General features: G+C 38.2%; 1 protein-coding gene across 2 annotated transcripts in view; it reads left to right on the top strand.

Moving 5' to 3' along the window:
- Positions 1-425: 425 nt before the first annotated feature.
- Positions 426-15,887, top strand: part of LOC133642223 (paralemmin-1-like) — a 22,189-nt gene continuing 6,727 nt past the window's right edge. For both annotated transcript variants that reach the window (XM_062036308.1, XM_062036307.1), the window contains exons 1-2: positions 426-530; positions 6,319-6,467. The gene's annotated coding sequence lies outside the window, so the exon portion shown is untranslated. The remainder of the gene's footprint in view (positions 531-6,318; positions 6,468-15,887) is intronic.

Raw genomic sequence — 15,887 nt, 5'->3', positions numbered from 1 at the left:
TTTGGACACTTATACTGTCATCTTGTGGTGTCAGAAGAGTATAACATATAATGGAATTTGGAAAAAAAAAGTGTAAAAATAAGAATTAGCATGTCACTAAACATGAAGTACACGTTTGTGTACTTATGGACTAAGTCAGGGGTCGGCAACCCGCGGCTCTAGAGCCGCATGTGGCTCTTTAGCGCCGCCCTAGTGGCTCTCTGAAGCTTTTTAAAAAATGTATGAAAAATGGAAAAAGATGAGGGGGAAAAAAATAAATAATTTGTTTTAATATGGTTTCTGTATGAGGACAAACATGACACAAACCTCCCTAATTGTTATAAAGCACACTGTTTATATTAAACATGCTTCATTGATTCGAGTATTTGGCAAGCGCCGTTTTGTCCTACTAATTTTGGCGGTCCTTGAACTCACCTTAGTTTGTTTCCATGTATAACTTTCTCCGACTTTCTAGGACGTGTTTTCTGCCACTACTTTTTCTGTCTCATTTTGTCCACCAATCTTTTAACGTTGTGCGTGAATGCACAAAGGTGAGTTTTGTTGATGTTATTGACTTGTGTGGAGTGCTAATCAGACATATATATGGTCACTGCATGACTGCAAGCTAATCGATGCTAACATGCTATTTAGGCTAGCTATATGTACATATTGCATCATTATGCCTCATTTGTAGCTATATTTTAGCTCATTTAGTTTCCTTTAAGTCATCTCAATTCCACGTATATCTCATGACACTATCTGTATGTAATATGGCTTTTAATTTGTTGCGGCTCCGGACAGATTTGTTTTTGTATTTTTGCTCCGATATGGCTCTTTCAACATTTTGGGTTGCCGACCCCTGGACTAAGTACATCATATAAAAAGATGATTCTTAGTTTTTATTCTAATTAGGGTCCAATAAGCCCAAATAGCAAAGAGAAATAAAAAAAAAGCATGTAAACTAACAGCTTGGGCCTTAAGATTAACACTCACAGGTATAAAACTACTTTTTTTAAAGTAATAATTTCTTACTTCAAGCATGAAAAAAATATATCAATATGTCAAGATAATGGCAGTAGCATTTACCTAATTTAAGAATATTTTTGAACATATTGAGCAAAAAGTTCTCTTTTTTTTTTTTACCAAGAAAAGTGCACTTGTTATTAGTGACAATATACTTATTTTAAGGTATTTTTGGGTTCATTGAGGTTGGCTAATTTGACTTGTTTTGGAAAGTCTTGACAAGCCGAGTTTCCTTTTTCTATTGGCAGATAATTTTGCTTAGTTCAAGTAAAATACCCCTAATTTTTGTAGTTTTTTTTCTTGTTTTTGAACACTAACTTTTTGCAGTGTATGGTCCGGAAAATACGGTAGTTTTTTTTATAACTTTGTATTTATTCCTTGATATAAAAAAAATAATAATTATAATAACAAGTCGGCCTTTTGAAAGAAACAGCTCTTTAAAATGTGTCTCCCTTTAGAATTCTCGACACCTGTGCTTATATAACCAATGTTATTCTGACTCCCGAAGCATTAATGTGGCGCCTGCACAACCAGATAATATATTTGGTGGAATGAAATGGCAAAGAATGTTCCCCCAAATTAGCCAAAAACTAACGCAGCACCACAGTACAGGTGCGGTCATTGGTACTGCACGTTTTCGTAGTTGGTAAGTTTTTCCTTATTTCTTGCATTGCACTAAGAGAGCATAGACTACCAAGCATACTTGCCAACCTTGAGACCTCCGAATTCGGGAGATGGGGGAGGGGTTTGAGGTGAGGGGGCGGGGTTGGGGGGCGGGGTTTGGTGGTAGCGGGGGTGTATATTGTGGCGTCCCGGAAGAGTTAGTGCTGCAAGGGATTCTGGGTATTTGTTCTGTTGTGTTTATGTTGTGTTACAGTGCGAATGTTCTCCCGAAATGTGTTTGTCATTCTTTTTTTTTGTGGGTTCACAGTGTGGCGCATATTATTATAGAGGTGCAGCGCGCCATTAAACCTTAAAGGCACTTTCTTTGCATGACGGCCCAGTCACATAATATCTACGGCTTTTCACACACACACAAGTGAATGCAAAGCATACTTCATCAACAGCCATACAGGTCACACTAAGGGTGGCCGTATAAACAACTTTAACACTGTTACAAATATGCGCCACACTGTGAACCCACACCAAACAAGAATGACAAACACATTTCGGGAGAACATCCGCACCGTAACACAACATAAACACAACAGAACAAATACCCAGAACCCCTTGCAGCACTAACTCTTCCGGGACGCTACAATATACACCCTACCAAAAACCCCGCCACCCCCAACCCCGCCCACCTCAAAATCCTCATGCACTCTCAGGGAGAGCATGACCCAAATTCCAAGCTGCTGTTTTGAGGCATGTTAAAAACTATGATGCACTTTGTGACTTCAATAATAAATATGGCATTGCCATGTTGGCATTTTTTTCCATAACTTGAGTTGATTTTTTTTGGAAAACCTTGTTACATTGTTTAATGCATCCAAAGGGGCATCACAACAAAATTAGGCATAATAATGTGTTAATTCCACGACTTTATATATCGGTATCGGTTGATATCGGAATCGGTAATTAAGAAGTTGGACAATATCGGAATATCGGATATCGGCAAAAAAAGCCATTATCGGACATCTCTAGTAGATATTCAAGGTTCTAACAAATAGTTTTTCTTTTACATAAATTCCCATAATGAGATGAATAAGTATGTACATTTTAGATGAATAATTAGTGTTTTAATAATGTTACATTTCTTATTTTGCACGGAAAAAGTATTTATTGAAAATGTTTTTCCCCATGAATTTGGTTTAGTACAAAACCTGCATCAGATAAAATTAAAGTTGAAAAATTGTTTCAGATAAATACATGAACATGTGAAAAAAATAGAGTAAATTCTGCTTGGGGCCCCAATTTAGCTAGTTTAGGCAGTTTGAGGGTTTCCAGTGTTCTAGAACCTTCTTGCATCTGAAATCTGCTTTTTTTTCTTTATGGGCCATTTGTGGGTGCACTCCAGCTTAAACCGAGGCCAAATCTCTCCTCATGTCAAAAATAAGTGGAGCACACAAACGTTTCAGCATGTCACTTCCATGGTCTGGACTGGCTTGATCGGCGCCGCCTGGAGAAGAAGTTCATATTCTGAAAGGTTCCGGGGCGTGTGCGGCCCCTGCTTGACTTCGCTTGAATGTAAAACCCGCCATGACAAATACCGGTGACCCACTTTGGGCAAAGACGGCGAATGGCGCGGCGTGCTTACAGCTCACATTATCAGCGCGGGTACGGTGTGGGAATGCGTACAATGTGCTGCGTCATTCAACTATTTCCATCAGCATCCCCGCACTCCGCCAGCTGTAGCTGCCCACTTTCATCCGTCACTTAGTGTCTTGTAAAAATACCCCCCTGACCCTCACGCTTCACTCGGGGCAACTCCTCACTGCTCTCTGGGCCAATGAGAAGCGGCGAGCGGCGAAAGAGCGGGTGTGACCTTCCTGCGTGACTCCTTTCACCATGTTTGACTTCACCGAAACGTGCTTTTTGGAAATCTACTTTTCCCTCCGAGAAGCCACAAACAGGGGTGAGTAATTCAACAATATACTGTAATTGCTGGTAGCCATACACCTTACAGTCATATAACTTGGTATTTGAAACATGCTAACTGTATGCATGTTTACCGTAATGTTAATGTAAACATGCATACAGTTAGCATGTTTCAAATACCAAGTTTTAGTTTTATGACTGTAAGGTGTATGGCTGCGGAATTAGAGAAAAAAAACCGTAAAGTTAGCTAAAAAGTTAGCGCTATTATTTTAGCATGCTAACAGGTAACAAGTGTCACATACCGATTTACATGTCTCTAAGATAAACGGCTGCAAAATTAGCTCAAAAAGCTTGCACGTTAATGTTAATGTAAACATGCATACAGTTAGCATGTTTCAAATACCAAATTATATGACTGTAAGGTGTATGGCTGCGGAATTCGAGAAAAAAAACGTACCGTTAGCTAAAAATTTAGCTAAAAAGTTAGCGCTATTATTTTAGCATACTAAATGTATCACGCTAACAGGTAACACGTGTCACATACCAAGTTACATGTCTCTTTGGTAAACGGCTGCAAAATTAGCTCAAAAAGCTAGCACGTTAATGTTAAGGTAAACATCCATACAGTTAGCATATTTCAAATGCCAAGTTATATGACTGTAAGGTGTATGGCTGTGGAATTAGAGAAAAAAACGTAAAGTTAGCTAAAAAGTTAGTTAATAAGATAGCTAAAAAGTTGGCGCTATTATTTTAGCATACTCAATTTAGCATACTAACAGGTAACAAGTGTCACATACCAAGTTACATGTCTCTAAGGTAAACGGCTGCAAAATTAGCTCAAAAAGCTAGCACGTTAATGTTAGCAAGCCAGCATGCTAACGTAAACATGCATACAGTTAGCATGTTTCAAATACCAAGTTATATGACTGTAAGGTGTATGGCTGCGGAATTAGAGAAAAAAACGTAAAGTTAGCTAAAAAGTTAGCGCTATTATGTTGGCGTGCTAAATTTAGCATGCTAAAATAATAGCGCAAACTTTTTAGCTAACTTTGTGGTTTTTTCTCTAATTCCGCAGCCATACACCTTACGGTCATATAACTTGGTATTTGAAACATGTTAACTGTATCCTTGTTTACGTTAACATCAACGGGCTAGCTTTTTGAGCTAATTTTGCAGCCGTTTACCTTAGTATGTGACACTTGTTACCTGTTAGCGTGCTAAATTTAGCATGCTAGCATAAACTGCGTTATGCTCACTACAATGTTGGGTTATTCCAGACCCAACTATTGGGTTGCGCAATTTAGCGCTCCTTGACCCAATAGTTGGTTAAAAATTATACATTTTACTGCTGGTTTGTCCTACTCTTTTCCAACTGATCAAACATTTTTTATTCCATTAAAATATACTCAAAAGCAAGATATTAGTGAATTTCTTTTTACAAGAATTGCTGCGTATGGTCATAGTTGGGGTAGCATTTTACTGCGTGGATCGTTCTCCCAGGATGCAGACGGGACTCCGGAGGCAAGGTGTAGGTAAGGAAATTATTTATTGTCCATAAATCATGCGGGATACAAACAAAAGAGCACCAGCGTGCCGATAGCACGGGAAGCAAACGGAATAGCGAACAAGGAAAGCTTAGCATGTAAACAGGCAAACAAAAAAACAAAGCTTAGCTCAGGAATCAAATTAGTAGCCGTCGTAACTGTTGCGTGGAAGCAAATAAGACAGCCAGACTGGGTGTGGGAAAAAGCAGGGAATAAGTAGCTCTCTGATTAGTGCCCAGGAGCAGGTGAGCATCCCGAACATTAATCAGAGGCAGGTGAAAACAATCTGCAGTCATGGCAACTAAAACACAAACCCAGGGGTGCTGAAAACAGGAACGAAGGGAGTCAAAAACTAAACAAACATGATCCGGGCAGCGGATCATGGCAATAGTAGTTCGATACAGCATGCTCAAATATGTCCATAAGATGTGTGATTGTAAATAATGTTAATGAGATTATTCCTTAATAAAATTCCCTTCAAGAAAAAAGTACCTTTTTAATTAAAAAAAAAAGCATGTGTTAATCATTGAAAAACAACCCAAAAATGGTTCATAGTTTTGAAATCCCAGAAATTGAGTTAAAATAATACCCTTATTGTTATGATCCGCTGCCCGGATCATAGTCTGTTTAAGTTATTCGAGTCACTTGTGTTTTCTGTTAGTTTTGGACTCCATAGTTCCTGTTTATGCACCTCTGAGTTTGTTACCATGGCTACTTATTAGTTTCACCTGCCTCTTGTGTTCCGGACGCGCACTTGTTTGTAATCACTGACATTATTTAAGCCTGCCTTTGCCAGTCAGTCGGTCTGGCTTCTTTATTTGCGTCACTCTACTGTTACGTTAGTTTTGCTTGTCTCCTAGCCCCTGCTAGTGATCCCTAGTCTGTGCTAAGTAGTAGACTTAGCTTCAGGTGCGATCGGCACCTTATATTGTCGGTTTGTTTTCTGTTTTGTACCTGTTTTGTGTTAATTTACTATTAAATCATGTCCTTACCTGCAAGTCCTGTCCGGATTCGTCCATTTGCATCCGGGGAGAACAAACCCCGCATCACCATGCAACCCGGTCGTAACACTTATAACCCAAATAATGGATTGCTCTTCATAAAAATAACTCTAAAATTTAACCCAGCACTCGCAACTCATGAATTGGGTTATCAAAATAACCCAGCATTCTTTAGTGTGTAATGCAAAATAGTTGTGTTATATGCTAAAAAATTTTACTATTCCTTCTTTCAGACGTGCTGTTTATCTCAACTCCACTGATAAAGTTGTGACAGTTGGAGCTCGGTTATCAGGGGCCACGCCTCCCAAGACCCATTAGGTAAAAACTATCATCTGCTACCAGGAGAAGAGACCAAGAGGACCACAGGACTGCACAACAAAAGGTGTGTGTTGCCGTACTCTCACAACATGGCCTCGATATTTATACATTTTATTTCAGTTTATTTGGCTGAGGTTTCCAACCTTGACATTTTCATAGTGAGCGAACAGATAATGAATTAGTGTAGTGAGTCACACGGCTGACTTATGTAATGTAGATGGATTCCCGTGTTTCTGTAATCTTTTTGTGGTCCAATTTGCAGACTTGGCCATTACGCATGTGCATGTCATTTTCTTTTTTTTTTAAAAGGCTATAAACATGTAAAAACAAATCTTTGCAATAATTCTATTTTCGGCTTCCAATGCTACTGTTCTCAGATCTTATTCTATTTCTCTGACAAAATATAGAACTCAACATGTTTTGTAGCAAGTAATTACAATAAAAACAATATAATTTTTGTAATAAAAGTGACCTTATTAGATTTAGAATTTGCTAGTATTGTTGTAAACCGTAGGATATGTTAGATTTGAGGTGTTGGATGCTACATACAAATTTACAAATTAAAGTGGTTAGTGCACAGGGACTAAACAAAACATACTATTGGCTCCCATTTAAAGGGGAACTGCCCTTTTTTAAAACTGTGCCTATAATTCGCAATCCTTATGTACAAACCCCAAAACCAGTGAAGTTGGCACGTTGAGTAAATGGTAAATAAAAACAGAATACAATGAATTGCTAATCCTTTTCAACCTATATTCAATTGAATAGACTGCAAAGACAAGATACTTAACGTTCGAACTGGAAAACGTTGTTGTTTTTTGCAAATATTAGCTCATCTGGAATTTGATGCCTGCAACAGGTTTCAAAAAAGCTGGCACAAGTGGCAAAAAAGACTGAGAACGTTGAGGAATGCTTATCAAACACTTATTTGGAACATCCCACAGGTGAACAGGCTAATTTGGAACAGGTGGGTGCCATGATTGGGTATAAAAGCAGCTTCCATGAAATGCTCAGTCATTCACAAACAAGGATGGGGCGAGGGTCACTACTTTGTCAACAAATGCGTGAGCAAATTGTCCAACAGTTTAAGAACAACATTTTTCAACGAGTTATTGCAAATAATTTAGGGATTTCACCATCTACCGTCCGTAATATCAGTTCAGAGAATCTGGAGAAATCACTGCACATAAGCGGTGATATTACAGACTTTTGATCCCTCTGGCGGTACTGCATCAAAAAGCGACATCAGTGTGTAAAGGATATCACCACATGGGCTCAGGAACACTTCAGAAAACCACTGTCAGTAACTACAGTTGGTCGCTACATCTGTAAGTGCAGGTTAAAACTCTACTACGCAAAGCCATTTATCAACAACACCCAGAAACGCCGCCGGCTTGGCTGGGCCCGAGCTCATCTAAGATGGACTGATACAAAGTGGAAAAGTGTTCTGTGTGAGTCCACATTTCAAAGTGTTTTTGGAAACTGTGGAAATCGTGTCCTCCGGACCAAAGAGGAAAAGAACCATCCGAATTGTTCTAGTCGCAAAGTTGAAAAGGCAGCATGTGTGATGGTATGGGGGTGTATTAGTGCCCAAGACATGGGTAACTTACACAACTGTGAAGGCGCCATTGATGCTGAAAGGTACATACAGGTTTTGGAGCAACATATGTTGCATAATTTGCTTTCTTTAAGTAAAAAAAAAGGTCAAAGACAAAGCTATTCGGTTTCTTGTGAGTATATACACTTCACTGCCGATGTGGGGGGGCGCCACCTAAAATCTTGCCTAGGGCGCCAGATTGGTTAGGGCCAGGCCTGCTGCGGGAGACACAATTCCGGATTCCTCGTTACACACATGCAGGAGGTTGTGCGTCTTGTCGCTTCTAAGATACTAATCCTTACCACCAGTACCGCCCCAACCTGTATGTACCTTTCAGCATTAATAGTGACTTCACAGATGTGTAAGTTACCCATGCCTTGGGCACTAACACACCCCCATACCATCACACATGCTGGCTTTTCAACTTTGCGCCTATAACAATCCGGATGGTTCTTCTCCTCTTTGTTCTGGAGGACACGACGTCCACAGTTTCCAAAATCAATTTGAAATGTGGACTCGTCAGACCACAGAACACTTTTCCACTTTGTATTAGTCCATCTTAGATGAGCTCGGGCCCAGCGAAGCCGGCTGCGTTTCTGGGTGTTGTTGATAAATGGCTTTCCCTTTGCATAGTAGAGTTTTAACTTGCACTTACAGATGTAGCGACCAACTGTAGTTACTGACAGTGGTTTTCTGAAGTGTTCCGGAGTCCATGTGGTGATATTCTTTACACACTGATGTCGCTTTTTGATGCACTACGGCCTGAGGGATCCACGGTCTGTAATACCATCGCTTACGTGCAGTGATTTCTCCAGATTCTCTGAACCTTTTGATGATATTACGGACCGTAGATGGTGAAATCCCTAAATTCCTTGCAATAGCTGGTTGAGAAATGTTCTTAAACTGTTTGACAATTTGCTCACGCACAAAGTGGGGACCCTCGCCCCATCCTTGTTTGTGAATGACTGAGCATTTCATGGAAGCTGCTTTTATACCCAATCATGGCACCCACCTGTTCCCAATTAACCTCTTCACCTATTGGGTGTTCCGAATAAGTGTTTGATGAGCATTCTTCATCTTTCTCAGTCTTTTTTGCCACTCATGCCAGCTTTTTTGAAACATGTTGCAGGCATCAAATTCCAAATGAGCTAAGATTTGCAAAAAATAACAAAGTTTTCCAGTTCAAATGTTAAATATCTTGTCTTTGCAAAAAAAAATGCGGAACCCACTGTCTATAAAAGTTTTTCCAACACATACATTTTTCATCCTCTCATTCTAGTATTTGACAGGAAGTCATATTGTGATATCTGTTTAAAGTCAAATAACGTTAAGTATGTTGTGTTTGCAGTCATATAAATATATATGAAAGTCATCTTCACCCTGACAGGTGCATTCAATCATGGAGTTAGTTGTGTTCTTTCTCATGTCCACATAGTTCTTCTTCAACTTCATCAGTCTGTTGGTCAACACCTTTCTCATGTGTCCTGGGTGGGGCTCCCTGAAGCCCACTTTGACTCCCGTGCAGTACTTTGGCAAGCTATCTTTAGGTCTATGGCATGTGGCGTTAGATGGGCACCTATGCCCGCAACCCCCCAGGATTTTCTGGAGCTTTTTTTTTTTTAGATTGTTGCCACATAAAAGGCCCGAGTTTGCAGGAGATTTTTTTTTCTACAAAAAAAAAAAATTGCGATGGATAGTTGTGTAGATTTTTGTTGCGATAACATTTTTAAATCAGGTCTTTAGCTTATTCATGATCCGTGGTCCGTATCATGTTTTTGTTATGTTCTGTTAGTTTTAGACTCCATAGTTCCTGTTTTCGTGCACCCTTGTTTGTTTTAGTTACCATGGCGACTTATGATTTTCACCTGCCTCTGGTGTTCGGGACACGCACTTGTTTCCAATCAAGAGACATGATTTAAACCAGGGGTGTCCAAACTTTTTCCACTGAGGGCCGCACACGGAAAAATTAAAGCATGTGGGTGCCATTTTGATATTTTTCATTTTCAAACCATAACAAAATATATGCATTTTTTATTTATTTTACCTTTAGAGGTCCCGGGGACCATAAAGGGTCTCAGTCATTAAAATGTTAAAAATAATAAAATAAAAAATATATATATATATATTTTTTTTTAATTATTTAACGCTTACAGTAAATCTCTATATCAACTTCAAGTTGATATAAAGTAATACAAATAAAAAAAAAATGTTTTATGGCTTTTCTGTCAAAAATAACTTTGTTTTTTTTATAGTAAAACTGAAATATGGAGTATTTAGTAATTAGAGCCCTAAAAGATCAATAATGCAGGACACCATTGATTTAATTTATTTCATATTTTTGAGTAATCACAGTGAAAAGATAAATAAAAAATCACTGAATATATTTGGGATCCAAAAGGTGTCCCACTCATAAAGTGATACATTTTTATTAGGTTTTTCTTTTACTTTCAACACTTAAGTTACGAGATCAACTTCAGATATATCTGTCGATTTTATGCTGGTACTACTATTTTGTTTGTTTTATGCACTTTTGTCAAAGAAAAATTTTATGTTTTTATATGGCTACTGCACAATATATGCAATATTTACCACATAAAACATTTTAAAGTGAAATATTTGAAGTAATTGGAGCCCTGAAAATAATTAATTATAACATGGATTTTTTGTCATTATTATTTTTTTTTGAGCAATGGCAAAAAAAAAAAACATGAAGAAAGACAAAAGAAAAAAAAAACAGCCTGCATGGCAGCTTTTGTGTCAACATTGCAACTTTTTCTCGTTAGATTTCACCTCATTCCACTTTTTTGAATGTTCTTTTTTATTTTTACAATAGTATAGCACTTTGGACAGCCCTGATTTAAACCCACCTGGCGTCATTATTGGTTTCATGCCACAGTTTCATGTTGTGCTATGCCATAGTTATGTTAGTTGTTTCATGCCACAGTAAGTCTTGTTTGTGCTATGTCCATAGTTCATGCTAAGTGTTAGCGTCTATGTTTCCTGTGTTATGTTTTTTTTTGTTCTTTAGCCTCTCGTGCGAACGGCACGCTTTCCTTTTGTTTTAGTTCCTGTCTTTTGTGATGTGCAGGATTAAGTAATTAATAATTATGTTCCTACCTTCAAGTCCTGTCCGAAATAGTCCGTTTGCATCCTGGGAGAACAAACCTCGCAGTAAGCTGCGAAAACCTTGTCTTGAAAAGCTGGGATTTTTGTTGGTAAATGAAGCGTCTTCTACACCCATGGTCGTCCCGAGACCAATATTTTAGTGCCGGAACCAAAATGTATGTCGGATACTTTTCTAAATAAAGGCAACCACAAACAAAATGTCATTATTGGCTCTATTTTAACTAAAAACTGTATGATATTAAACGTGTGTTTTATGGCAATCAAAAAAGAATTTAGTCCTTAAATAAAATATTGAACATACTAGACAACTTGTCTTTTAGTAGTAAGTAAACAAACAAAGGCTCCTAATTAGTCTGCAGTAACACATTGTGTCATTTATCATTCTATTATTTTGTCAACATTGTGATGGATTATTAATCTACTTGTTCATTTACTGTTAATATCTGCTTATTTTCTGTTTTAACATGTTCTATCTGAACTTCTGTTAAATTGCTGTGATTGCAATGTTGCTAAAATACCGAGGGTCCTGCTACAAAGTAGTACCGTAGGTTGGCCAGTCAAATGGCTTTTGTTTGACCGTAACATTTTTTGTGTTTGCAGTCTAATTATTCATTTATGATACAGTTAGGGTTGTACGGTATACCAGTACTAGTGTAATATCGTGTTACTAATTAATCAAAAACGGTACCATACTCTGTTAGAAAAGTACCGGTTCCCCATTTATTTATTTTTTAACGGGCATGACGTCGCGTCGTCGTCACGTCGTGACATTGCTGGTTTTACGGGCAGAGTAGCATGTTCGGCAGCGCACACACAGAGTACTTACAAGCAGACACACTGTGTAGACAGAAAAGGGAGAATAGACACATTTTGGCCTAAAAACTAACGATGAAGGTGAAGTTATAACACTGAAACGCACTCAGGAAGAGGTGCTTTAAGACATGGCTAGCTAGCTAGCGGCTAACATCCATCCGCAGTCGGCAGTGTTTTAGCTACTTCTAAATCACTAATCCTTGTCTCCATGGCGACGAATAAAGTAAGTTTCTTACAAGTAACATTATCTCTGCAGGACGAGGAATAGCCAAACATGCTTCACTACACACCGTAGGAGGATACAATAGCTCAACGGCGTCACAATGTAAACAAATGCCATGGGTGGATCTACACCTGACATCCACTGTAATGATACCAAGTACAAGAGCGTATAAAGTCGATATTTGTCATCGTCACAAAATCTTTAAAAAAAAAATCATATTGTTTATAAACTCAGGAAATACGTCTCTGGATACATGAGGTATTTGAATATGACCAATGTATGATCCTGTAACTACTTGGTATCGGATTGATACCCAAATTTGTGGTATCATCCAAAACTAATGTAAAGTATCAAACAACAGAAGAATGAGTGATTATTAAATTTTTAACAGAAGTGTAGATAGAACATGTTTAAACAGAAAATAAACAGATATTAACAGTAAATGAACATGTAGATTAATAATCCATTTTTTAGTTTGTTCTTTATATTTTTGACAAAATAATAGAATGATAAATGACACAATATGTTACTGCACACGTCAGCAGACTAATTAGGAGCCTTTGTTTGTTTACTTACTACTAAAAGACAAGTTGTCTAGTATGTTCACTATTTTATTTAAGGACAAACTTGCAATAAGAAACATATGTTTAACATACCCTAAGATTTTTTTGTCAAAATAAAGCCAATAATGCCATTTTTATGGTCCCATGTATTTTAAAAAAAGTATCTGGTCCCAAAATATTGATCTCGGGACAACACTCGATACAGTAAGATTGTTGCGTTTAAAAATCATATTCCTTACTGTTTTAAAGCTGATTTGTATGCAAGTAAAGGAAAATGGCAAATTCCAAAGAACGAGCTTGAGAGAGGGTTGCCGAGTTACCCTGCTGCCTTCATCAGGCTTCACTAATGGGCTTAAATGTCTTCCGGTAAACAATTACCCTGGAATACAAGTCGGCGACATGTTGTTTATTATCGCACGGGATGTCTTCGGTGGATTTGTTTTCCACTTCATGTTTAAAAGCAGCATTCAGAGCCTTATTTAACGCGGAAATTGCAAATACTTGACTTTGTTGTCATTTACCAGAAGCCGTAATTTAATTAGCAAAAATATTTAAAAATTTTGTAAATTTTTTGCACTGTTAAACGATATGTGCAAAGAACACTGGAGTTTCTTCCCACTCTGCCTCTTGTCTGACCCCGACTACAGTTGCATTCCTGGCGGGCTCCATAGTGTCTCCATGTCTCCCTGCACATCTTCTCCTTGGCTTGTCAGCCTCAGGTTCAGGCCCCCCGGTGCAGGTCTCAGCAAAGACTTCATGACTTAACGCGAGCCTCGTTCTAGACACTTCATTCGCATCCGTTTAAGTCAGCGGTGACATTACAGCCGGAGACACATTCACTATGTTGTCGTTCCTTGCTGGCTGGCGCTAAGATCACATGACAGTGATAACATAACAAAAGACTACGCCATTAGAACAAAAATGAGGTCCTTTACAAGGAGACAAATGGGCAAATATCCGTTACAACTCAACTGGAAGCATGAAAGATAAACACTTTTGTAATTTAATATCAAAATAAAAAGACGTTTGGAAGGTTAAAGATGGCATTAAATTTTTAAAAAAAGTATTTACGGTAGAATACCCAGATAGCGTCAGGTAACAAAAACAACCACAATTAGGGGCAGTATAGCTCAGTTGGTAGAGTGGCCGTGCCAGCAACTTGAGGGTTGCAGGTTCGATCCCCGCTTCCGCCATCCTAGTCACTGCTGTTGTGTCCTTGGGCAAGACACTTTACCCACCTGCTCCCAGTGCCACCCACTCTGGTTTAAATGTAACTTAGATATTGGGTTTCACTATGTAAAGCGCTTTGAGTCACTAGAGAAAAGCGCTATATAAATATAATTCACTTCACTAATTCACTAATTCTCATAGGGTTGTCTTGATACCAATATTCATACCATTCAATCAATCAATCAATGTTTACTTATATAGCCCTAAATCACGAGTGTCTCAAAGGGCTGCACAAGTCACAACGACATCCTCGGCTCAGATCCCGCAAGGAAAACCTCAACCCAATGGGATAACAATGAGAAACCTTAGAGGGGACCGCAGATGTATATGCAGATATATGCTAACATTAGCATTCTAACAGTAAACATGCATCAAGTACCAAAATGTATCACTTTGAGGTGTATGCCTGCAAAATTATCACAAAAAAAAATAGCATGCTAACATTAGCATTCTAACAGTAAACATGCATCAAAGGCCAAAAATATGACTCTGAGGTGTATACCTGCAAAATTAACCCAAAAACTAGCACGCTAATGTTAGCATGTTTATATGCTAATATGAGCATGCTAACAGTCAACAGTTAAATGGCTGACTCTGAGGTGTATACCTGCAAAATTGTAGCTAAAAAAGGGTTAGCATGTTAACATTAGCAAGGAGCATTTATACCAGGGCTCCCCAAACTTTTTGACCCGGGGGCCACATTGGGGGCTGTGTGTATATCAGTGACGTGCGGTGAGGTTAATGTCTGGTGAGGCACTGCATCATCACAGTCAGATTTACAAACATATGAACCCTAAATAGTATCTTATTCACCATGTGATTGGCAGCAGTTAACGGGTTATGTTTAAAAGCTCATACCAGCATTCTTTACACAACTGTAGCACACAAAAAAGCACATTTAATAAAAAAAACATTATTATGGTCTTACCTTTCTTGCTGGACATCCACACAGTCAGCCAGCCTTTGTGTGTGTACCACGCCGTTTGAAAAGAACGGGTCTTCTGTTCCGAAGTCAAAAGCAAACCTTTTAGCTCCGGCGTTGGTCTACCATTAAATTACCTCCTGCTTCGATTGAAAGTCCAGTTTAGAAAACTGTTTTATTTTACATATGTAATCCTCCATGTTTTTAATAAAAGTCCAGGCGAGAGGAAAAAAACAATTGACTTGCAAACTTTTTTTTTTTTTTTTTTTTTTTCTTCTGCGGCGAGGAATGATCTCTGGGATTACTACTGCCCTCTGCCACCAGGAGGCCAGATTACTGCGAGCCTCAGACAGTACGTTTTTTGCAGCAGATTTATGAATGCTCAGCACAAGAAATACGTTACACACATACAGTTGTTGACAAAATACACTGTACATTATATACCTCAGCTAACTAAACTATGCCATAGTTTAGTTAGCTGATATAATTCATATAGCAATACAGTCTCACTGCACAGCAGCTCAGCAGTTAGCCAAGTCATTGTGCACAATCCATGTTGAGGCACAAATCAGTGACGTGCCTCAACTGGCTGCTGATCACCGCACCGTCTCTTCTCAGTATTTGAACGGCAAATGTGAAAATAAAAATAAAAATAATCTAAAACTGGTGAAGTTAAATGGAAAATAACTTTAGTATAATCACTGGATACATATAACAATTTAATTATTTTTTTTTTCTTTTTACATTTTTTTCTTTCCATGATGGCAGGTGAGGCCCCGCCTCCCCTGCCTCTAGTGACTGCACGCCACTGATATATATATATATATATATACATATATATATATATATATATATATATATATATATATATATATATATATATATATATATATATATATATATATATATATATATATATATATATATATATAGTCAAGGTTTCTGTGGTTTATCCATTATACAGTGCTCAATATCGAGGTAGAGCGGAATATCCGTTAGGTCATCCCTAC

This window comes from Entelurus aequoreus, linkage group LG25 (genome assembly GCF_033978785.1).
Source record: "Entelurus aequoreus isolate RoL-2023_Sb linkage group LG25, RoL_Eaeq_v1.1, whole genome shotgun sequence".
Classification (NCBI taxonomy): domain Eukaryota; kingdom Metazoa; phylum Chordata; class Actinopteri; order Syngnathiformes; family Syngnathidae; genus Entelurus; species Entelurus aequoreus.
This window is presented reverse-complemented; position numbering and strand designations above follow the sequence as displayed.